This window comes from Peromyscus californicus, unplaced genomic scaffold, assembly GCF_007827085.1.
Source record: "Peromyscus californicus insignis strain IS unplaced genomic scaffold, ASM782708v3 Scaffold_13__1_contigs__length_99412109, whole genome shotgun sequence".
NCBI lineage: Eukaryota > Metazoa > Chordata > Mammalia > Rodentia > Cricetidae > Peromyscus > Peromyscus californicus.
The window spans coordinates 60,688,681-60,714,281 of record NW_026294424.1 but is presented as its reverse complement, the minus strand read 5'-3'; the positions used below and the strand labels follow the sequence as shown (position 1 = coordinate 60,714,281).

At 45.0% G+C, this 25,601-nt stretch overlaps 1 long non-coding RNA gene across 4 annotated transcripts; it reads left to right on the top strand.

Moving 5' to 3' along the window:
* Nucleotides 1-115: 115 nt before the first annotated feature.
* Nucleotides 116-25,601, top strand: LOC128108480 (uncharacterized). 4 transcript variants are annotated; one of them, XR_008217481.1, is made up of 4 exons: nt 116-340; nt 883-1,032; nt 12,228-12,511; nt 16,132-16,923. It is a non-coding gene; the product is annotated as an uncharacterized LOC128108480 (long non-coding RNA). The 4 variants fall into 4 exon arrangements; XR_008217483.1 differs by lacking the exons at nt 12,228-12,511; nt 16,132-16,923 and adding an exon at nt 25,482-25,601; XR_008217484.1 differs by lacking the exons at nt 12,228-12,511; nt 16,132-16,923 and adding an exon at nt 20,255-20,421.

Genomic DNA, 25,601 nt, shown 5'->3' with positions numbered 1-25,601 from the left:
CACCTATAAAGCGATGGCCCGACGCACTGGGGAAGCTTGAGCAGGGGAGTCAGGGGCCGAACCAAGGCGAGGAAGACGGCCAAGCGGCCTCGAACCCCCCCATGCGCCGCACAGAGTGGTACAGCCGAGCCCCCAAACCCTGCAGCCTCACTCGCCGGTGAGATAATCTGTGGTTGTGGAGATGGTTTTTGTTGGTGGGTGTTACTTGAGCGCATGGAGCAGCCTTTCTGATGGAGCTTTTAATTCGGGGCGAAATTTCTGGAAACCCATCCTCTACCGTCTCAATCACTCCAAAGTTCGAGGGTCTCTGAAGCGTTGAGAAAAAGCACAAAATCAACAGGTATATATTAAATATATAGATATTTAATATGAATATAAATATTTGTCCGTCCCCTCCCATCTCGGAACAGTTTGTACTTAACCTCAGACAATTTGTCCTCCATGTTAAGTCGAACCTGTGCCCAGGCTCATTTTTTTTTTTTTTAATTTGGACTGCCTAGAATAAAACATCTGATCTGTAGCCGATAGTGCATTAGTGAGGCTGATGTAATGTGACTCCTGGGGAAGAACCGGTGGGGTCGTGGGGAAGCGGTACAAGCAGGGACGGGTAATACAAGACACCCAGAATACAGACGGTGGAACACTTTAGAAGAGATCAAAGAAAAGATGGGTGATTTTGAGACAAGAGGCTTAAAGGGAAAAGCTTTTTTTAAAAAAAAAAATTTATTGTTTTTTAATGGGAAAGGCCTTTTTCAAAGATCAGAGGCTTGGGATAACAAGATTCTGGTCCACAATGCTTTCAGCAAAGAAGAAAGGATGTTGCAAATAAGGGAACCATGGTTCTGTAATGATCTGTAATGTGGGATGTGTTCTTTCCAATAGGCACATCCAAGAGATGGAAGGAAAAAGCTTATGCTGAAGGAGGGACCAGATTTGCATCAATTGTCAGGAGAGCTAAACCCCAGAATGAGGTGGCTGAGGACGCATCAGAACAAATGCTCAGAGAGCGGACATGCTGTTTCAGAGGCTGAGGTCAGCAGGGGCTGCACAGGATGCTGGGAACCAGCATGGTTTTTACAGTGCTGTCTCCCTGGTTGGATCCTTTACTCGGGCCATCTTATTTCATCCCGAGAGGGTCCCACGAAGCTACTGCCTTAGTGAAATTTTATAAATCAGGATCCGGGGCTTAGAAATGTTAATTTGCTTGGTGCCACAGTTGGAAAGACAGGCAGGCAGGCAAACAAGCCTGGAGAACAGGGCCGGAAGGGCCCATTCTCTCTGAGGGTTCAGCAATGTGCTACTTCGATTTTCTTCCCATTTTCGCTATCAGAAAAAAAAAATGACCTTCACGTACCAAGCGAGAGGCAAGAAGACATTAGTCAGGTCCTAATGAGTGAATGTTATGCTATGTAAATTACATCTCAACGAAGTTGCTAAATAAAAGAGATTCAAGACAGGTGAACATAATCCAAAACATCTGGTACACTGGCTGCGGTTTTTGTCTTTTGACAGAGACAAACGACATTTCCAGCTCTCATTATTCCTTCATTCCACACATATTGCTGAAGCACTAACCACTGCTGGTCCCCGAGCTTGTGGACGCTAAGGTGAATCCAGAACCAAACACAGAAACTTCCTCCGGCAGCTCTTATCAATAATATAGTGCGGAAGGAACACCTAACTCAGTGGAGGGAATTAAAAAGATGTGGCAGGAAGTTGCATTTAAGCTAAGGCTGATGGATAGGCAGAAGTCAACAGTGGACAGTTATTGCCAAAATAGCTGGTTAGAGCGCTGTGACATCATGACCCAGAAGTGTCTATGGGAGGTACTCAGTTATTCACTCAACACACAAATGTGTGTGTGTGTGTGTGTGTGTGTGTGTGCACATATGTATGGTCTATCAGATGCCAAGGAAGCCCGGGGGAACAATAAAAACTCTTTACTTCTAAGGAGAGCAGACACAGATCTATCTTGTCCTCATCTTTAAAAATGGGAGATGAGCAATTGGCAATGCTGAAATCTCAGGGCAAGATGTTTTATACGCTCTCAGCCAGATTCTAGGACTCACGGCTTGTATCTTGTAGAAAAGAATAGGACGATGAGTGTAGAATGGGCTTTGCGGACTGACGCTTAGCTTCTCCTTTGGCAGTGTGGCTGGCTGGCTAGGCAGACTGAGGTGGAGGGGGTTTTACAGTTCTGTACTGTTTTTGTTTTTTTTTTTAAGAGCAGAGTTAGAGAGGACACATCTGCGACTTGAGTCTCAAACATCCAGATGTCAGAATTACTTAGAAAAATAAGCCTGAAATAAAAAGTTGGGGCTGATAGGGAGCCCAGGATGGTCGCACAGCTTTGTGAGTGTATTAACGAACATACCAAGGATGTGCATGAAGCTCTACAAGGCCATTATAGTGCTGTTGATCTGCATAGGAATTCTCTCTCCCCTGCAATTCTACAGTTACAAAATTGTGAATCATGGAAAATGTCAACTGAAAACAAATCACAACATTTTGATTATAACTATTGAAAGTTAAATACATGAGTTGAGTGTGGTAATGCTAGTACTTGTGAGGCTGAGCAGGAGCATGAAAAATGTAAGGCGAGCCTGGCTGCATAGGAAGTTCAAAGCCAGCCTGAGACACTTACTTAGCAAGATCCTGTTGCATACCCATACCATAAGTTAAATTTAATACATAAAAGTCATAAGGAAAAACAGTTTTTGAAAAAGCAATTAAACATGAATTCATGGGTATAGTACCTGACTTTCTGAATAGTATGTGAGAAAAAGTAAAAAGCAAACAATTTTTAAGACAGGGTCTCGCTGTGTAGCTCTGGTTGGCCTGAAACACACTATGTAGAGCAGGCTGGCCTTGAACTTACAAGATCCACCTGCCTCTGCCTTCCAAGTGCTGGGATTAAAGACAGGTGGCACCATGCCCAGCTTCAGATATTTTAAGCATCATAATTTGAACGTAAAGCTAATTCGGTCTTTGTCTCTAGCAGAAGCAAGAAGTTCAGTTTAATTTCAATCATAGTGAGTTCCCAGCACATGGCCTTCAGAAGGTTTTTCAGTCCCCTGGTGGGGGTGTGGGGGTTGTGGGGGGGAATGCTATGATTGATTAATGATGTCTGCTGTGCTACCTAGGTTTATGTCAACTTGACACAAGCTAGCTAACTGGAAAAGGGGGAGCCTCAGTTGAGAAAGTGCCTCCGTAAGACCTGGCCGTAGGCAAGGCTGTGGGACATTTTCTTATTAGTGATTGATGCAGGAGGGCCCAGTCCATTGTGGGGTGGTGCCATCCCTGGGCTGGTGGTCCTGGGGTTCTGTAAGAAAGCAGGCTGAGCAAGCCATGGGAAGCAAGCCAGTAAGCAGCACCCCTCCATGGCCTCCACATCAGCTCCTGCCTCCTGGTTCCTGCCCTGCTTGAGTTCCTGTCCTGACTTCCTTCAGTGATGAACAGTGATATGGCAGCATAAACCAGATATTTCCTCCCCAAGTTGCTATGGTCATGTTTCATCACAGCAATAGTAACCCTAATAAGGTTATCTGCCAAAAGCATAAGACAACAAATATTTGCTATCATTTGACTAGATTAATGTTATATTCATGATCTGTTTCATAAGGGAAGGAAATTCCACCAACTGAGTTGACCAGCTTATAACTGTTATAGGTATTAGTACCCAACATATAATAAACACTCAATAAAAACTTCCCAGCTGAAGGAGTTGGAGAGATGGCTCAGCGGTTAAGAGCACTGGCTGCTCTTCCAGAGGCCCTGAGTTCAGTTCCCAGCAACCACATGATGGCTCACAACCACTTATAGTGAGATCTGATGCCCTCTTCTGGTATAAAGGCGTACATGCAGATAGAGTACTCATATACATGAAATAAATAAATAAAACTAAAAAAAAAAAAACCCTTAAAAAGTTATTTTAAAAATGGGTTGGAGAGATGGCTCAGAGGTTAAGAATACTGACTGCCTTTCCAGAGGTCCTGAGTTCAATTCCCAGCAACCACATGGTGGCTCACAACTATCTTTAACGAGATCTGGTGCCCTCTTCTGGTATGTAGGCAGAACACTGTATATGTAATAAATAAATACATCTTAAAAAAAAAATTCCCTCATGAAAACTGTGAAGATTCCCCTTCGAGGGAGACCTTGAAAGGGCTTCAGTACTTTCTGCTCTTGCAGAAAACCAGAGTTCAGTTCCCAGCATCACATCGGAAGCCCACAACCACCTACAGCTCCAGGGCACCCAATGCTTTCTTCTGGCCTCCATGGGCATGCGAGTGCGTGAGTGTGTTTTAAAAAAGAGAAAGAGACCTTGAGATCTTACTGAGAGAGAAAGCCAAAACAGTGGGCAAAATGGTTGCCAACATAGAGAGTATATGATGCAGAGATCAAAGAAGTTTGGTTTTGTTGTACAGAGGAAAGGAATTATATGATTCCTATGTGGAGAGAATAATCTTTCAGTTGATTAAGAAGCCAAATGTGCCGGGCGGTGGTGGCGCACGCCTTTAATCCCAGCACTCGGGAGGCAGAGCCAGGCGGATCTCTGTGAGTTCGAGGCCAGCCTGGGCTACCAAGTGAGTTCCAGGAAAAGGCGCAAAGCTACACAGAGAAACCCTGTCTCGAAAAACCAAAAAAAAAAAAAAAAAAAAAAAAAGAAGCCAAATGTGATGGGGATTTAATGAAAGGTATTTTGTTCTCAGTTGTAACAATCTTTAACAACGTATTGGGACCCAGCGGACATATAAGATCCACCCGTGTGAGACTATAGCAGCTCTTTCTAGTGGAGTTTCACGTGTGCGGCGTCACCGTGGTCCAATGCTAAAATAGTTTCTTTGTTGCAAAAGTTATCCCATTTTTTGAAATTAATTTCCTTCCCCTGTCAGCCTGCCACTGATGTATTCTGGCTCTGTAGATGGTTCATATACACGGAACCCATGCAATATATAATCTTTACTGTGGAGCTTTTTTTATCTAGCCTGTTTCTGAGGTTGGTTTGTTAGTATACCCCAGAAGTCAATTCTTTTTTTATTGCTGACACGTGTTCCATTCTATAGACGCATATCTTATTTCCCATTCACTGTAGGATGGATGCTTGCTTTGCTTCCGGGTTTGGGTTACCCTGATGCACATTTTTGTGAAATTTGAACATTTATCTATAAATCATTATGTGGGCAATTATTTTCATCCCTCACTCACTTCTAGAAGTGGAAATGTTAGATTGGATAGGAACTGTTTAACTTTTTAAATGTTTATTTTATTTTAAAGTTTATATTATTTGTAACCTTTTAATACATGACAAGCTGGATTTGGCATGGCATGCCTGTGGTACTAGGACTTGGGATGCTGAGACAGGAAGATGATGAGTTCAGGGCTACCCTGAGCTGCATAGTGACTGCCAGATTGTTTTCCCAAGTGCCCATACTATTTTATATCTCTACCTCCTGTTGTCGAACTTGACTACGACCTTATGACACATCTAAAATGGAACCTCTCTGTTACTCTGTAAAAATGGAACCTCTCTGTTACTCTGTTCGCAGTTCCCCGATGACTAAGAGGTGGCTTCCCTTCATGCTGTTTCCTAGTTGCTTAAGAATCTTCTTTGGTGAAATGTCTACTCAAATCCATGCCCCTTTTTTAAATAAGCTTTTAAAAGATCTTCTTATTGCTTTGTAAAGGCTCTTTATATATTCTGGATACTGTTTACATCAGACCTACTAAGACTTGCAAATATTTTCTTCTGGCCTGTGAATTTATTTTAACTGCCCATGCACTAATTTTTAAGAGTTCACTTTGATGAGGTCCACATTCGTTTATGGGTCATCTAAGAAATCTTTGCCTAATCCAAGGTGACAGGAATTTCCCCAAGCATTTTCTTTTTTTTTCTTTTTAGGATTTATTTATTATGTATACAGTGAGTGTTCTGCCTGCATGGCAGAAGAGGGCACCAGATCTCATTACAGATGGTTGTGAGCCACCATGTGGTTGCTGGGAATTGAACTCAGAACCTCTGGAAGAGCAGCCAGTGCTCTTAACCGCTGAGCCATTTCTCCAGCCTGCATTTTCTTTAAGAAGTCTTCAATTTTATATTTCGGTCTTCAATGCATTTTAGGTAAATGTAAAGTAAAAGTAAAGTAAAGGTTTGTTTTCTTTTTTGCACATGTGTGTTCAATTTTCCCAGAGCATTTGTTAAAAAGATACATTACTGGGGTTGGAGGGATGGCTCAGCAGTTAAGAGCACTGGCTGCTCTTCCGGAGGACTTGGGTTCAATTCCCAGCAACCACATGGCAGCTCACAACTGTCTGTAATTTGAAGATCTGACACCTTCACACAAACATACATGCAGGCAAAACACCAATGCACATAAAATAAAAATAAATGAACTTTAAAAAAAGAAAAAGATATGTTACCTAGTTAATTACCTTGGCAGCTCAGTCCAAACTCTCGTGAGCAGGACTGGGATGTAGTTAAGGAAGAGCTCTTGGCCAGCTTGTGTGAAGCCCTGAGTTTGATCCCTAGCACACGGGATGGGAGAGGGGGTATTCCGACTACAGATTCAACAGTTTATTCTGGACTGTTAATTCTACCCTGCCGAGTTATCAGTCTATCTTTACTGCAAAGTCTTTCAGGAAGTTTTCAAGTCGGGTGATAGAAATTCATGAACTTTGTGTTTCTTTTTAAAACCTGCCTGGGCTAGTCTAAGGCCTTGGCTGTGTCTTACAGCCCCCACCCTTCACCCACTGGAGGTTAAACCAAGTCCTCACACAAGCTAGGCAAACGCTCTCCTGAGAAGATAAAAAGGGAGATTATTGAATCTACTTTTAAAAAGGAACTACTTGTTTTAAATAGGATAAGTAATGAAAATTTTTTGGTTTTTTGTTTTTTCATTTTACCATTTTCTGGCCTCTATGTCTATCTAGCAGCTGTTCTGTTCTCTGACCCCCCCCATAAGTTTATTAGGGTGCACAATATTTTGGGGGACATAATATCACCACACTCTCCCATTAACCAATACCCTCAGCCCTCTTTTCACTTTTTTTTTTTTTTTTTTGGTTTTTTTCGAGACAGGGTTTCTCTGTGTAGCTTTGCGCCTTTCCTGGAACTCGCGCTGTAGACCAGGCTGGCCTCGAACTCACAGAGATCCGCCTGCCTCTGCCTCCCGAGTGCTGGGATTAAAGGCGTGCGCCACCACCGCCCGGCTCTTTTCACTTTTTATCTTGAGACAGGAGCTCACACGGTTGTTGAGACTGGCCTTCAACTCATCTTGCAGCCCAGGCTGGCCCTGAACATGCGACGCTCCTGCCTCAGCTTCTTAATTAGCTAGGACTAGAGGCCTGTGCCACTGTGTCTAGCTTTCTTTTACATTTTCATATACATTTTGAAATCATTTATTAATTGCTACCAAAAAAACCTTTGAGCATTATTAATAAAAATTAAATGGAATTGGTCTATTAATTTGGAGGGAATTGCTCATGCAGGCGACCCTAATTAAACTCAGTGGGTCTCCAAAACAAAACAAAGATGTGAGAGTCGGAGGAAGACTTGGGAAGAAGCAAAGGTTCAGCAGGAGAGGGAGGGGGGTGAGAAGGGATAATGGGGAGGTGCCTTAGTTGGGGTTTCTATTGCTGTGAAGAGACACCATGACCTTGGCAACTCTTATAAAGCTAACATTTAGTTGGGGCTCACTTACAGTTCAGAGGTGCAGTCTATTATCATCACGACGGGGAGCATGGCAGCATGCAGGCAGATGTGATGCTGGCTACATCTTGGTTTGCAGGCAACAGGAGGTCGACTGAGATACTGGGCAATATCCTGAGCATAGGAATCCTCAAAGCCCACCCCACAGTGACACACTTCCTCCAACAAAGCCACACCTCCTAATAGTGCCACTCCCTATGAAATTATGGGGGCCAATTACATTCAGAGTTTCACAGGAGGGGTATGCGAAAATGACCAAAATACATGATATCCTAAGTAAGCAGGAAATTGTCTAAGAATAAAGAAAAAAAAATTGAAAATTTTCATCCGTGTGTGTGTGTGTGTGTGTGTGTGTGTGTGTGTGTGTGTGTGTGTGTGTGAGTGAGTGAGAGAGAGAGAGAGAGAGAGAGAGAGAGAGAGAGAGAGAGAGAGAGAGAGCTACTGGCATGTCTGGCTCATTTACTTTATCCTGTCATCAGTTGATAGGAAGTTTGTTTTTTTTTTTTAATTTCCATTTCTTGGCTATTAGGAATAAATAAAAGCACGAGAATGCAGGTGTCTCTGATTTATGGACATCGTTTCTTTTGGGCAAATGCTTCATACCTAGAGAACTGGATCATAGTGATACAGTCTGGGGGTCTCGGGGTTCGCTTTCTCTGCTAGTTAAAGAAAGAAAAAGCGAGAGCAATCTGCAGAGCAACAGGTGGTGGCAGAGACGTCCCAAGCACCCAGACAGAATCAGCAGTGGAAGAAAGGCGTTTGCTGGGGATGAGGAAACACACACATACAGCAGACACACAAGGAAAAGAGCCTCTGCAAAGCAGGGGGACTGGGAAGCCCAAAATCAGTCTCTTCATGAGGGCTGGGGGTTTCAAAGCCTCTGAAGAGGTTTCCTCCCCTCATGTAGGATTGATCAATTTGATCGGTCCACAACTGTTGTGTGACTTGCCTGAAACTGGTTGAGCCAGTCCATCAGCAGGGACCCGCTGGTGGGAGACAGAAGCTGCCAGCCTTTTGTCTCAAGTCAGGAGGGTGAGGTCGAAGCCAGACATCTTGGAAATTCGCCACCTTTATTACCTAGCCATGGCCCTTCTCCCTGTCCGTCTGCCTGCCAGAGAGTCTGTCTAACTCGTGGTCTCTCGGTGTGGTTGTTCTGTTGTGTTGGGAGAGCTGGATCGTGTGGTTCTTTGTTCCTCATGTAAGGACCCCCTGTACTGTTTTCTATAAGTAGTGTGCATCCCACCCATGACATCTAAGGCTTCCCCGTCTTTGCATCCTCACAGCACTGTGACCTTCCGATTATAGCTACTCTAACTAGAGGGAGGGAGGTGATACTCTGTTGTGCTTTTCGTTTTCAGTTCTCCAGTGATTCATGATGCCATGCATTTTTTTCATATTCCTGTCAGCAATTTGTGGGCATCCTTTTGAGAAATGCCGATTTCGACCTGTTGCCTGTTGTTTAATTTAGACTGCTTGCTACAGAGCCATGTAAGTTCCTTCTGTGTTCTAGGTAATGATCTGTATCAGATGTGCAGTGTGAGAGTACTTTCTCAAAGCACACTACTAAGCTATAGTAATCAAGACAGCAGGACACTGGCACACTCCACGATGCCAACAGAAATAGGAATGCAAAGGAACACAAAACCTCTAAGTTAACACATGAATTCGCAGTCAACTGATCTTTGACAAACCACCGCTATGGCTTGGGTCAGGTTCCCCAGAGGCCACATGTGCTAAGGCTGGATTCCCAGCCCCTGGTGCTGTAGGGAGGGGGTAGAAACTTTAAGAAATGGAACCTACTGGGAGATTTCCCAGTTGCTAGAGAATGTTGTTCATTTTTGGCTCCTAGCCCTTTCTCACTCTTTCATAGCTGAACTGGCCTTCTCCACCCCACATTCTGCCGGAATGTAGCACGCTGCCACAGGCCCAAGACAATAGAACCAACTGGTCATGGACAGACGCCGCCAAAATAAACCGTTATTTTTTAAAAAACTGTTTTATCTCAGGTATGCGTTGCACTGACTAACGTGGGCACTGGAATACTTACTGTGGACAGGATTGTGTCCTCAGTAAATGGTGCTGGGGGAAACTGGACGTCCACATGCAGAGGGAAGAAACTAGATCCTCGTCTCTCACCATGTGCAACATTGACTCTAAGCATGTTACAGACTAAATGAGGGAGCCGAAACTGTGAAACTCCCAGAGGGAAATGGAGGGCGATGCTTCTGTGTGTTTGGACACCAAGAGTCTAATGCTTCTTTGTGGTGGTATTTTACTTGTACTGAAATGTGATTTTAATTGTATGTTAATAAATAAAGTTGCCTAGGGGTCAGAGCTGTTAGAGCCATAGCAAGTACTCTAGCTACACTTCTTACTTCTTTCTTTCCATTTGAGGTTGTTTTAATGAGGATTCCTCCTCGTTGTGTTTCTCAGTTTTGTAAAGAACAACATTGTTATTTTAATAGGGATCGCATGAAATTTGCTAACCCTTCAGGTGGCATGGATAGCTTAACACTGGTTTATCTAGTCCCACAGGTGGTGTTCGACTTCTTTGTATCCCGTCAATCACTTTCATTCAGTTTTCTCTTTAGTTAAATTAATTTCCAGGTCTGTCTGTCGTCTGTCTCTCTGTCTCTGTCTCTCTCTGGTTCTTGCAAACAGCACTGCTTTCTTCTGTTTCAGATAATTATCTAATGGCATGCTGCAATGGTACTGATTTTTTTATATTCCTTTTGTGTTCTCTCTCTTTGCTGAATTCATTTATAGGTTCTAAGATTCTTGGTGGCGTCTTTGGGTGGGGTTTTGCATGTTTAACACCATGGTATCCTCAAGTGCTACTGACTTTTGTTCATTATTCCCACTTTGGATGCTATTTATTCATTTTTTTTTTTTTTCTGTTGCCTTCTTGCTGACCGGGATTCCCAGCACTGTGTGGAATAAAAGTGGCATAAGTCAGCATTCTTGTCGTGGTCAATCACCTGGAGACAAAGATTTCCACTTTCTTCCCATTCAGGATGATGCTGACTTGTTAGATCTGGACTTTATCATGTTAAAGGACATTCCTCCCCTTTTATCGTCAAGAGATTTGAATTCTATCAAGGACTTTTTCTGTGGGTGTTGGGATGCTCTGATGGTTTTGTGCTTCATTTTGTTGGGGTGTGTGCTGGCCTGCTTTATGTCAACTTGTCACCAGCTAGAGTCATCTGAAAGGAGGGAAACTCAGTTGAGAAGAGCTGGCTGTAGGGCATTTCTTAATTAGAGATTGGTGGTGGTGCTATCCCTGAGCAGTGGTAGCCTCGTGTGCTACCGACGTACATTCATTATTTCCATTTGGGATGCTGTTTATTCATTGATTTATTTTCTGTTGTCTTGTTGCTGATCCTGGGTTCTGCAAGAAAGCAGACAGAGGTAGCCATGAGGATCAAGCCGGGAAGCAGCACCCCTCCATGGCCTCTGCATCAGCTCCTGCCTCCAGGTTCCTGCCCTGACTTCTTCAGTGATGGACTATGACGTGGCAGCCTAAACCAAATAAACCCTTTCCTCCCACGTTGCATTGGTCATAATAGTAACTAGGACATGGTGACTGACCACATTTCTTGGTTGACTTATGTTGAGCCATCCTTCCCTCCTTGGGATGAACCCCACTGGATGGTGGTGGAGAATGTTTTTAACATCCTGTTGGATGTTTTGCATGTTAGTATTTGTTGGAGAGTTGTGTTTCGGTGTTTATTAGAAATTCCAGCCTGAAGCTGTCTTTTGGTCAAGGCTGGCCTGGGGGCAGAGAAATGGCTCAGTGGTTAAAAGTAGGTGTACTGCTCTTGCCCAGACAACCTGAGTTTAGTACCCAGCGCATCAGGCGGCTCACCACCGCTTATAGCTCCACCTGCAAGGGAATTCAATGCCCCTGGCTCTGTATGCTATATATATATAAATATATATATATATATATATATATATATATATATAATTCAAAATAGAAAATCTTAATACAAAGATAATGTTGGCCTCATCAAGTGAGTTTGGAAAAAAATTCTTTCCTCCTTCTCCTCCAAGCACCACCCTTTTTAATTTTAGACAGGGTCTTACTACATATCCCTGGCTGCCCTGGAGCTTACTGTGTAGACCAGGCTGGTCCCAGACTCAGTGAGATCTTCCTGCCTCTGCTTCCCATGTGCCAGGGAGAAAAGGGATGTGCCACCTTAGGATGCTCCGCCATGCCCATCATCATCATCATCATTTTTTTTTAAACAAATGAAGAATTGGCATCACCTTTAAAAATATTCGGGGGTTGGGGATTTAGCTCAGTGGTAGAGCACTGGCTAGGCCCTGGGTTCGGTCCTCAGCTCTGGAAAAAAAAAATTCGGTAGCAGTCAACAGGGAAGCTGCTATGGTTTAGGTGAGTGAAGGCTGGGCCTTCCGGGTTGTCCTATCAGGGGGTCATGGAAGCTCTGAGAGGGAGGACAAGGGAAACCCTTGGGTCATTGGGGATATAACATTTTTCTTACTACCCCTTTGGTAGTTCTCGTGACAGGACAGAAGGAAGAGAAGCTTCGCCTGTGGTGTCCCGTTGGTTGGAGATGCTGACACTCGCTTCCTCCCACACACGTTTCTGTTGTTGCTGGGTGGTGAGATGGTGCAGCAGGAGGACAGTCCTCAGCATACAGCCGTACACTCCGCCGTTTCAGAGGCTGAGCCTTCAGAACCGTGAGCCAGACGAACCTCTCCTTCAGAAATGGCCCATGTCAGGCATCTCATTAGAGCGGCACAAAAAGATTACTGATAACAGACATCATGTGGTTCTAGGTTTATGTGACTGAGAAGCTTTTTATTATCTTTTTTTTTTTTTTTTTTTTTTTTTTTGGTTTTTCGAGACAGGGTTTCTCTGTGTAGCTTTGCGCCTTTCCTGGAACTCACTTGGTAGTCCAGGCTGGCCTCGAACTCACAGAGATCCGCCTGGCTCTGCCTCCCCGAGTGCTGGGATTAAAGGCATGCGCCACCACCGCCCGGCTTATTATCTATTTTTTATTCAATCTCGTTGGTTTATTCCATCGTCGTTGGTCTGTGCCGTGGTCCTGCTGCAGCCTGGGTTCAGGTCCTGAGATGGGGAAGGGGCGTCCGTGTGAAGAAATGAAGTGTCTGACTACCAGATGAGTTTCACACAAGTGGCCGGCCCCAGTCGCTCTAGCCGTCTTTATTTATACATCAAAAACAAGCATCAAAACAAAGCATACATCAAAAACAAGCATGTTTTTCTATACTAACAAACAAGCTTTCCCCATCCTCCTACGTAAACCTCAGCAAAAACAAATATGTCAAATATGGTTTTTTTCCAACTTTTACATCTAAACATCTTTAAACCAAAACAACACTTATCAATTTGATGGCTTGGCCAAACATCGAGCCAGGTACATCCTGTCTTTACAAAACTAAAAAGTGATTGACAGAGGCACACATTTTCAAAAACAACAATCCCTGTTCAAAACATACTTACAGAAATAGGGTGTCTGCCTCCGATCCTGTCAGCACTGAATCAGAACAGCTCCTGGGGTCCGAAGTGACAGCTGGCATCCCCAGACAAGAAACCTGAGGAGCATCAGCTCCCAAAGAATTTTAGGGGAAGATTCTAGAGAAAAAATGGGGTTTTCCCATATGTCCCATGCATGATTGACAAAATGACCCTAAATCTGCCAAGAGAATCATCAATATTATGAGAGGGAAGAGAGCATGCAGGCTATGTGGTCCCAGCAGTATTCTGTGATGTCCACTGGTCCTTGCTGAGTGAGACTGTCTCCAAGGGCTTTTGCCTCATCTGGAGACCCTTTGGACAAGCAGTCATATACTGGTCTGAAACCAGGCTGCATGGCTCCCAACAGGTCTGCTTGTCCCCATTTTCTGTTTCTTCATGACTGAACTGTGGCCATGTGTGGTAGTGCACACAAGATCCCAGCACTCTGGAGACAGAGGCAGGTGGATCCCTGTGAGTTCAAGGCCAGTCTGGTCTGCAGAGTGTATTCCAGGACAGCTAGGGTTACATAGAGAGACTGTCTTTAAAAAAAAGATTAAAAAGAAAAGGAAAGAAAAAAAAAGATTCAGTTATGGCAATGTGTATGTGTTCAGGGAATTTGTCAATTTCTTCTAGGTTTTCAAATAATTTCAAATAATTATTTGTTGACAAATAATTGTTTAGTGATCCCTTGTATGTAACGAGTCTTTCTCTGTCCCACCAGCCAGCTCCCAAATAACTACACAGAAATTTATATTAAAGCTCAGCCTTTAGCTTAGTCTTGTCTCAACCAGCTCTTATAACTTAACCCACTTATTTTAATTTATATTCTGCCGCACGGCTCGCTACCTCATCTCTCCGTACTGCTCATGTTATTTCTTCCATGTCTGGCTGGCAACTCTACCTTTCTTCTTCCCATAGTCCTCTCTGCCTCCCAAAGTCTCGCCTATACCTCCTGCCTAGCTATTGGCCGTTCAGCTTTTTTTTTTTTTTTTTTTTTTTTTTTTTGGTTTTTCGAGACAGGGTTTCTCTGTGTAGCTTTGTGCCTTTCCTGGATCTCACTCTGTAGCTGAGGCCGGCCTCGAACTCACAGAGATCCGCCTGGCTCTGCCTCCCGAGTGCTGGGATTAAAGGCGTGCGCCACCACCGCCCAGCTGGCCGTTCAGCTTTTTATTACATGGATCACAGCAATACATTTTCCCACGTGTGCAAATTCACACATTTGCATTTCTGATGTCAGTTGTAATGTTTCCGTTTTCATCTCTGATTTTATTTGTGGTCTTTGTTTCCTTTGTTAATGTGGGTGAGTTTATCAATTTTGTTTACCTTTTCAAAAAATGACTTGGTTTTTGTTCATCTTTGGGTTTTTTTTTGTTTTTAGTTACTGTTTCATTTCATTTATTTTCACTCTGATGTTATTTTCTTCCTTCTGATTTTGGATCTGATTCTTCTTATTTTTCAAGTCCTTAAGGTGTCAAGATGGTAATTTATTCGAGATTATGAGCTGCTTATGGAATGGAGATGCTGGTTGGTCCAGTGTCTCAGCACGGCTCCTGCTGCTGCTTCATGTAGGCATTGGTGTGCTGTCTTTCCAACGTCATGCGTTTGAAGATGTTTTGTGACTTCTTATTTTCTTCATTAACCTGTTGTAAGTCAAAGTTTAACTTTATTGGCAGTCTCGGAGTGACAGTGTGAACGAATCTCCTGCAATAGTTGGCTTAGGTGTGTGTTGTATAATTTCCATAGCTTTTGTGTGGTTTTTAAAGCTTTTCTTGTTTCTGGTTGTATTGCATTGTGGTTGCAAGAGACATTTGTGTGGTTTCTAAAGCTTTTCTTGTTTCTGGTTGTATTGCATTGTGGTTGCAAGAGACATTCAACATGATCTCACTCTGAATACTGTGCTGAGACCTGTTTAGTGGTCTGTTATATGATCTAGCTGGGAGAATGTCACAGCATCGATGAGAAGACTCTGTATTCGGCAGCTGTTGGATGAAATGTTTTGTAGAGATCTGTTATGTCTAGGACATGATGTAACACAAATTGCTAAATGGTATAACCAATAAAAAACTCAGAGCCAGATATTGGGGTGAAAGCTGAAAGATCAGAGGAATAGAACAAGCCAGCCACAAATTCTTGCTGCTAGGAAATCCTCAGCCCAAGAGAGCTACTTCCTGTGTACTCATGCCTATATACCTTCCTGTGCCCTGCCATCTCACTTCCTCTCTCTGCCCAGCTACATCACTTCCTCTTTCTGCCCAGCTCTGTCACTTCCTGTTTGTCTGTATAGACCTTCAGACCTCTGTGGTTAACTAGTGCTGTACTAGGATTAAAGGCTTGTACCACCATGCCTGGCTCTGTGCCCAGTGTGGCCTTGAACTTACAGAGATCCGGAGGAATCTCTGCCTCCCAAATGCTAGGATTAAAGGTGTGTGCTTCCACTGCCTGACCTCTATGTTTAATATAGTGGCTGGCTTTGTCCTCTGATCCCCATGCAAGCTTTATTTGTTAGAGCACAAATACAATATCACTTCATCATGGTTTAACGAAAATCGTCCATTTGATGGTTTTCAACCTGAGTGATCTGTCCATTGCTGAAGTGGAGTTATGGTACCACACGCTACCATCTAATATAGCTCTCCCATGTTGATCGATGTTAATCTGTGTTTGTGTGCTCTGTTATTGGGTTTTTACATACACATTTACAGTAATTCCTCTTGCTGACTGACTCCTTTGTCATTGTACAAGGACTTTCCTCGGCCCATTCTCTACTTTCAAATTAAAGACTTATTTCTGTGTGTGATATGAGTGTGGCCATTTCATTTCACACACACCCATCTCTTCTCTTCCATCTCCAAACACGTTTACCTTTGAACTCTCTGGCCTTTTTTTTTTTTTTAATCTGCCTTTTCTTTCTTTTCAGATACCTTCTTCGATGACAAGTGTTATTGTCAACTTGGCCGAATCTAGGATCACCTGGGAGACAGGCTCCTGGCCATGCTTGTGAGGGACTATCTTGAGTGTCTTAACTGATGTGGAAAGACATATAGCTTGACTGGGAGTGGTCAGGGGATCCTGAACTGTGTAAAGCTGAGAAAACCAGCCGATCATTCGCTAGCATTCACCCCTCTCTCCTTCCTGACTGTTGATACAGTGTGACCAAAGGCTTCAAGCTCCTTGACTTCCTCACCATGGTGTACAAGGGACAGTGGTACCTTGAACTGCTGAGCAGGAATAAACCCTTCTCCATTAAGTCGCTCTGTCAGGACATTCTGTTATGACAAGGGCAGAGAGAAGCTAAGACAGCATCTGTCGTGGTTTCCATTTCATTTGAGCGTTTTTTTAGTACCTGGATCTTAGAGATTTCAGGTTTCTTCCATCTCCCTGCTGTGGCTTTGATAGAGGATGGAATTGTTGCTTGGGGTTTCCTTGAAGTTTGCTGAGATTCCTTAAAACAGCTACTGTACATTCTCTATCTGAGGGGGTGGAGAGATGGCTCAACCTTTAACAGCAGTGGCTGCTCTTCTAGAGGTCCTGAGTTCAATTCCCAGCACCCACATGGTGGCTCACAACTGTCTATAACTGTAGTCCTGTGGGATCTGATGCCCTCTTCTGGTGTGCAGAGGTACATGGAGACAAAACATTCATAAAATAAATGAATCTTAACAACAAAAACTGCTGCCTGAGATTTCAGGTGTCAGTTTCTTAGTGGCCAGTTTCGGGCGTCCATTAGCTGAGGTCATGACTCCTTTAAAGTTTGTGTTTGTTGGCGTAACAATGACCCTGGGTGTTGAAGGTTTGATAGCGTCTCCTCTTTGGTCGCCAGGCTCCTGCCGCTTTGGGGTTTTTCCTCTAAGGTGGTGGTCACTGCTGCGGCTTCAGCAGTAGATGGCGCTCTAAGCCCAGATTGGCCACCAGTCCGCTGTTCCTGCATTGCCCTGTCTTCACACTAGAGGTCTTCCCAAGTCCAGGGTGCTCACACGTCAGTGGTTGGAATTGCTGCACAGGATGACCTGCTCTGGTGCCTTCGAAGCGTCGTCCATCCCCACAAGCCTCTGCTTGGCTCCAGGGGAGGTGCAGAAGCCTCATAGTCCCTGGCCCCAGAACTGGTTTCACCGCAGAGAGCCCACCTCTATAAGCGCTAAGGCAATCACCTGTGCCTACCTTCCTCTTCCCGTCTGATGTGGACTGGGCCCTGGGCTTGACGGGCCTGAGTTCTAAGCCCATTGCCTGAGCATAATTCCCCCTCTTTCTCTCAAACAGAGCTGTCTCTCTCTGTGCTGTGCTACGTGAATTTGCGGCAGAGGTCGCTTTTAGGCAGCTCTTCCTGCACTTTTTAAACTTTTTTTTTTTTTTTTTTTTTGGTTTTTCGAGACAGGGTTTCTCTGTGTAGCTTTGCGCCTTTCCTGGAACTCACTTGGTAGCCCAGGCTGGCCTCGAACTCACAGAGATCCGCCTGGCTCTGCCTCCCGAGTGCTGGGATTAAAGGCGTGCGCCACCACCACCCGGCCCTCTTCCTGCACTTTTTAACGCACCTTAAAAAGATAATTTGCTTTATGTATAAGTTGATTATACATAATCGGTTTCACATGGCATGTTCACATATGTGTATGTTTTTATCATACTCACACCTGTTACCCTCTGTTCTCTGCTTCCATTCCTGCTAAGTGCCTCCCTCATTCCGACTCCCCCTTCTAGTTTTTTATTTGCTGTTTTTCTTAATGACCCAGGGAGTTATTATTGCGTGCGGGAGGGGCTTTAGCAGAGCATGGGCTCCTCACCAGTGGCAACACCACTGGATCAGATTGTGATGCCATCTTGTCCTGCCTTTCTATTGGGGGGGCAGTAATATTTGGTCATTTTCTTTTAGAAAGGCTCTATTTTTATTTTTAATAATGTATATATGTATGCAAGGTGGATGTTTGCACATATGAGTGCAGATACCTGGGGAGGCCAGAAGAGGGCATCACGTTCCCTGAAGCTGAGGTTACTGGCGTTTGTAAACTGCCCTGTATGGATGCTGGGAACTGAATTTGGGTTCTCCAAAAGAGCATCAGTCCTCTGACCTGCTGAACCATCATCTCTCCAGCCCCTGCTTTGCCATTTTCAATGTACAAGCTTCGCATTTCTTTCAGTGTTTTATTATTTTTGCGTCATTTTTAACAAGACTGTTTTTCTTGTTTTCATCTTCAGGTTGTCCATAGCTGGTCCATAAAGCCTAATAGATTTATGTGTTTCTACAACATAGCTAAACAGTCTGTCTTTTTGATGCTTGTTATTGATGGTTGTTATTGGCTCTTCAGGATTTCCTCTTCAGAGTGCAGCTGCTCATATCTGCACTCAGTGTTTTGCGGTGCTGGTTTTAGTTTGAAGTAATTCTTATTCTCCTTTTGTTGCCTGTCTTCCTAAAGATCGAGCTGTATGTTTCAGAGCAGAGCGATCAGCTAGTGTTGGTCCGCAGTCATCATCAAAACTCCCAAGGTTGTCAGGTTTCTATCTGCGAATGTGGGGTTGCATTCGGTTCAGGAAACGGACTTCCGGTCTGAGAAGCTGTCAAGTCTGAAGTGACCTTTCCTTCTCTTAAAAAATACTTGTTTAGTTTTAATTATAACCTTAATTATAAAAGAAAACGTTGCAGATCACCACTAGACAGAAGCTGCTGGTGTGGGGGGGAGGGTAGTGGGGGGACGGGGGAGGGGGAGGGTAGTGGGGGGACGGGGGAGGGGCGGTAATTTTTTACCTCTCCTACTTTAACTCCAAATCATACTGTTGCCCTTGTTTGCTGCTGGTCTTCAAGGTCAGCTCCACACTCTGAAGGTGAAGGTTGAGGGCACCCCTGAGAGTGAACACAATGCCATGGCACCCAGGTTCCACCCAGAGGCCAGGGTGCTTTTTTGTGTAGGTAGCTATGGGGCCCTCAATTTCCTAAACCCTAAAAACAGCAGCTTTGACAGTAACATGGGGTTGTGATTTTTCCGGAAAGGTGTTGCTGTCTCTGCCTCTCGGCAGGTGGAAGAGAGCCTGGCCGCACTGACTTATCCACTTCCTATATCCAGGCACGGCTGATTCCACAGCAGCCCTGCGAGGGTGGTGATGTCTGGCTCCGCCTTCCAGACGGGAAAGCTGAGGCCTGCAAAAAAACGAACTGCTGAGCTTTAGGGTGCCGGCTGACTCAAACCCAGAGGCTGGCTGTGGAGCAGGTTCACTAACCAGCATGTCACATTCCTGCATTCCCTTCTCTGGCCTGGCGTTTAATGATCAACTCCTTCCCTTAGCATTCTGTTTTCCTCACAGAGCTTTTAGCGGCGGGGTGGGGTGGGGGGGTGGGGGGGGGTGGGGGGGGGGTGGGGGGGTGTAGGGGGAGTGGGGGGGGCGCTCCTCCCCGTTTTTGTCACACCGTGCAAACCACCAGTCCTCACGCTCCCTGCTGAAATGGAAACAGCAGTTCTAACTGTCCCTTAAACAAGTGACAATTTATAACACCTGAAAAGAGTTTGAAATCCAGGATTCACTGTTGAGTAAGACAATTCCATGCATCCAGCTGGCTGGACCAGCCTCCCTATTCCATGGATTACCCAGGAGCAGGGATCAAGGGCCACTGCAGTGTTAGCCTAAGGATGTAGCCTTTCCAGACTGGCAAGATGGAGTCTTTCAAGGTCTGGTTCTTCCATTAAAAAAAAAAAAAAATTTATGCAAGTGCTCTTGTGTGTGTGTGTGTGTGTGTGTGTGTGTGTGTGTGTGTCCTTGTCTGCGTGTGCTCAAGTGCACATGTGTACAGATCAGGACAACTTTGCATGAACTGACTGTCTCATTCCACCACGTGGGACGCAGGAGTTGTAGAACTCGGTTCCTCTCCTGATTTGCTTTTCAGTGAAACTTGGACGCCATTCGGTGTGTCCTCTGTCACTCCGTAGTCTAAAGCCTCGAAGACAACTGGGTTTTCTTTAGTCACCAGTACCTGAAACAGGAACGAGGAAGTTCGTCAAAGCTGACCAGATGCGATAACAGAAATTAATAAAGCTTCTGGTTGATTCTCATTCACACAGGTCTCAAACTCAGTAAGAATGTGAGCACACTCCAGGGCAGGTCCCGTGCCCGGTAGACGGCAGACATGAAACAGACTCCACGGCTTTTTGTGTGTGCCTTTTGCTTTAACTTGGTATTTTCTGTCTTGCTGGTTTTCTCTTTGTTCCTTCCTTTCTCCCTTCCTCCCTTCCTTCCTCCCTCCCTCCCTTCCCTCCCTCCCTCCCTCCCTCCCTTCCTTCCTTCCTTCCTTCCTCCCTCCCTTCCTCCCTTCCTTCCTTTTCAAGAGAATGAACGTGAGGTTGGGTGGGTATGGAGATGGGGGGTGATCTGGGACACCTTGCAGAAGGGAAAGAATATGATTAAGATGTATTATATGAAAAAAAATTTAATAAAATGTTTTAAATGGTGTGTGTGTGGGGGGGGAAGAAACAAAAGGCCAGGTCCGATTGACAAATGAGGCATCATCCCTTGCGGTGATGGCGGGCTGAAGAAGACACAGCTTAAGGAATGTGAATCCCAGAGTCCTTTGCTTGTGGGAGTATGCCCTGTGGTTTGCAGCAGACAGGCCAGGCTGTTTCATTTAGCTCTGTCTCCAGTGTGTCTGTTCAAATAGCAGAGGCTGGAAAGCTAACAGCCATGCGTTTTAGACTCCCTGACAGCTAAGCGTCCTGGCTGACATGAATTCCCACCATTTGTGTAGGAGCATCTGAAATCTGAAAGGCGGTATTGGACAGGACTGTCCTCTGAGCTAAACCGCCACCATCTGTATGAGTTCAGCTGTGCCTGCCTGCAAATGCTCCCCGCAGCTGGGCTTGTTGACTGTTGGCATTCCTTCACAGAAGAAGTATTCAGCCATGCCTCTCAACCAGGTGTATCCAGTTCTACTCTACTTGCACAGGGACTCGGGGGAGGGGCTAGAATTATATAGGGAGGAAGAAGGATTAGGAAGGGGGCTCCATTTGTGCCACCGTGAAGAAGTCCTCATCCATGCTGGGTGTAGACATTCTGGTGTGGCTACTTTAAGACCATCCACACCCCTGCCCATTGTTGTGCCCAGATTGCAACCCCCAGAGAGACCACCAAAGACAAGCATGCTGGAATGCAAAAGCAAGGTTTAATTCTGGATATACAAGCCGAGGCAGGGACTTCTTCCAACAGATCCAACGCAGTGGAGGCTGGAGGAAGTGCCCACCTCTTGCAAGCTCAGTTTTTAAAGGCAAAAACCACAAGGTTACATCATTTAGGGGTGCTAGTATGGGTACAATTCTGACTGGCTCACTTCTAGGGGCTTTCTAGAAATCATGGCTTAATCTCGCTTCTAAGGGAGTGGTTACCCGCCACCATTTCTCATTGGCTGCCCTCAGGTGGGGACATTTCTGTGGTCAGTTACCCTGGAAACCAGGGAGAGGACATTCCATAGTCTGGCAGTCATTACCTTGCGACTACCTTGTGACTCTGTACCTTTACACTTCCTGGTTTCTGGAATCTGGACTGACTGGTTTCAGTAACTAATGGCCTCTTCCTAAAAGGAGAAATCTTAGGCCTTAGTTTTAGGGTGAAAGCATTTTGGTCTTATTTCTAAGATGGCTCACCCATAACCCCAGTGCTCAGTAAGTTCCTGAGTGAGTTCCTGAGTGAACATTGGAGGTATCATACCTCAGTTTGCTGTTGGACCTTTGGAAGAAGGGTAGACACTGTCCCCCAAGGGAGGGCATTTTAGCAATAGGTAGGCATCTGATAGAGCTGTCTTCCTGCACTTTGGGTTATTTTCTCATGAGAAGGAAGGCTGTCATCTCATGTCTGGGCCTCGGTTCTGGGGACGTTGAGAGTTGATCACAGCACAGCTGGACTCTATAATGCCCTTCTGCTAGTTTTGTGGGCTTGGGGATCCGTCATGGTGGTAATAGCAGTGATAGTTGTGTTCTTCTGTTTGGTAGCCCCAGGGGTGGTGTTTCCTTGGGAGGTTGCTGTGGTGGGAGCCAGTCCTGAGGATTTAGTCCCAAATCTAATCCCTGGCGGCACCCCCAAAGGTTCTATAAACGCCGAATTTCCTGCGTATCCGTGTCTGCTGAAATGACATGAATCATTGGGACTCCTGTATCAACTCGTCGCGTGTATAGCATGAGAGAACAGGAGAAGATTTCGGGTGCATTTGATTTAGTACGTATGAAAGTTGCATGTCTATGTATGTTATGTAATTAGTGTGTTAAATCTGTGACTTCACAGGCATTTAGTCTTGGACTGTCTCAAATACACTACGTGTTATTTTTAACATCCACCATCAACTTAACACAGCCAATCTGGGAAGAGGGCAAGTAAGGAATTGCCCCCATTAGACTGGCCTGGGGGCATATGTCCTGGTCACTTTTTTTTTGTCAGATTGACCAAAGTTATCTCCTAAGAGGAACCTCAGTTGAAAAATATCTCCATCACGTTGTCTGTAGGCAGGTCTGTAGGGACATTTTCTTGATAATAATTGATGTGGGAGGGTCCGGTTCCCTGGGAGCAGTGCCCCCTCTGAGCAGATGGTCCTTGGTGCTGTAGGAAAGCGAGCTGAGCAAGCCCTATAGAGCAAGCCAATAAGCAGCATTCCCCTATGACCTCTGCCTCCATTCCTGCCTCCAGGTTCTTGCCCTGAGATCCTGCCTTGCTTCCCCTGATGATGGACTAAAAGCTCTAAGGAGAAATAAACCCTTTCCTCCCCGAGTTTCAATTATGGTCTTTATCCCATCAATAGAAAGCTGACTAAGACAACATGTCTGTGGGGCATTTTCTTGATTGCTAATTGATGTAGGAGGTCCCTGTGGGGAGCCCCCAAACAGCTTGACCACACAGCTGCCATGACAGGCTTAGAGGCCTAGACACAGCTTCTGGCAGGCAACACCTGGACCTAGCCATAAGCAGACCCCACCCAGTGGGACCTGCATCTAAGAGGAAATACGTGACATTCCAAACATTCCCTATACCCCTAGACAAATGTCAGCCAAGCAGGGTCCTGAACCCTGGAAATACCCTCACCCCAACCTCTGCTATGATTAAAAACAAAACAAAACAAAAAAAAAACCCGCCCTGCCTGGGCTCTGGGCTCTCTGCTCTCACCGCTGTGTTGGACAGACAGAGAGATCGAGTCCCGGGAGCTTGAAGATAATAAAGGCTCTTTGCTTTTACATATGGGATTCAGTCTCCGTGGTGGTCTTTTGGGGGTCCCTGCGATCTAAGCATAACAGTCCCAGCCCACTGTGGGCAGCGCCATCCCTGCACTAATGGGCTTAGGTTGTATAAGGAAGGCAGCTGAGCAAGCCAGAGAGCACAAGCCGGTAAACAGGGTTCCTCTGCAGTCTCTGCATTAATTCCTGCCTCCAGGCTCCTGTGCTGACTTCCCTCAGTGACTGACTGTGACCTGGGAGTCCTAAGAAGAAATAAACCCTTTCCTCTCCAAGTCGATTTTTAGTCATGGTGTTTATCACAACAGACACCAAGTTGAAAGACTAGGTAAATAACGTTGGTGTTTATGGAAATGGCAAAAATCGGGCCGGTTGATCACAAATCCTGAATGTGGGCTAGCTCTGCTACAGGAACAAAGGACTCTTGCTTTTACCAGTTGAGGAGGGTGGGCCTAGAACAGACGGTGCGTTTTAGAAGGCGGGATATTCAAGCACAGAACCAATAGTATTTGAGGAGGATTTCTGTGTGACATCAGAAGTGGCTGAAGGAAGGAGGTGAGGACGGAGTGAGATCAGTGGCTCACATATAACATCGGCTGTATTGTGTCCACTGAATCCTCCTCCTGACACCTGATGCCTGTATTTCCAGGAGGCTGTGAAAAGTCACAAAGCTAAGCGTCTGTATTGGAGTTCACATGACTTCAAAGTTCCTCTATTTGAATCTTCCTGCCGACCTCCTTCCTGAAACCCATTATTGGAGCCTTTGACATGACTGCTGAAGAGAAAGACTGAGCTCCTCTGTAGTGGAGCTCAGTCTTTCCCATAGCATCCTAGCCACAGCAGGTCCTCCAGCTCTCTGATAAGCCTGACTCACCTTGAGATTTCTGAGTCTGGCTAGAATTTATAATTAGTGCGGCATTAATTATTAAAAGTCCTTCTTCGGCATTTTTTAAACATACTTGGCAGCTCCTCAGTCCATAATGTTGCTCTAGAAGTGAGGTTCTGACATCTAGATGTTTCAGGTATAAAAATAGCACACTTAAAATGATACAGAATGCCAAGAAAGGCCTGCACTTAGTTCCCATGGTAAAGTCAATTTGCCTCCAATTTCCAACACTCAGAGGTCTGTGTGGAGCAAGGAAAAGATAAATGCAAGAGATGAAATTTAGCAAGACCATGCCCTCTCTTCTCCCTCTGTATCTTCATACGAAGTACTGTGCCAGGCTGGGTTGGAAGTGGGCATGGCCAAGGACCAATGTTTTTACAGACTTAAATTTTCAATTTTAAGATAAATCATCAATTTCATAGCAACTTTTCTGGGTGTAGATGTAACCAACCTTCTTATTAAATAAGAAACACAGAACCAATGCAAAGAAGAAAGCCAAGAGGTCAGAGCTAAGAGCTAAAACCTTACCCTTCTTCCTGCGGTGGTCCTACCTCTCCAAACCAGAGCTACCCCTGTGTTAAAGTCTTTATATAGAGTTCCTGTCCTGCCTTCTCATTGGTTGTAAACCTAACCACATGACTGCCTCATCACGGCCTGTCTGTATAGACCTCCAGGTTTTCCATGATTGGTATTGAGATTAAAGGCATGTGTATCCAATACTGGCTGTATCCCTGAACACACAGAAACTTACCTAGCTCTGCCTACCAAGTGCTGGGATTACAAGCGTACGCCACCACTGCCCTGCTTTCCTATGGCTTGCTAATAGCTCTGACCCCGGGCAACTTTATTTATTAACATACAAATAACATTTTTTTTTTTTTTTGGTTTTTCGAGACAGGGTTTCTCTGTGTAGCTTTGCGCCTTTCCTGGGACTCACTTGGTAGCCCAGGCTGGCCTCGAACTCACAGAGATCCGCCTGCCTCTGCCTCCCAAGTGCTGGGATTAAAGGCGTGCGCCACCACCGCCCGGCTACAAATAACATTTTAATACAAATAAAATATCACCATATCTGGGAGAGCAGATAATCTTTCTGGGAGACATTCATTCAATGAATATCTTTTTTAAATTGTTTAAACATAAAGTATATGCATTCTAGAAGCTAGAAAACACACAATGTCTTTTTTTTTTTTTAAATAGCTCCTCGCCGGGAAGTGGTGGCCCATGCCTTTAATCCCAGCACTCGGGAGGCAGAGGCAGGCGGATCTCTGTGAGTTCGAGGCCAGTCTGGTCTCCAAAGCAAGTTCCAGGAAAGGTGCA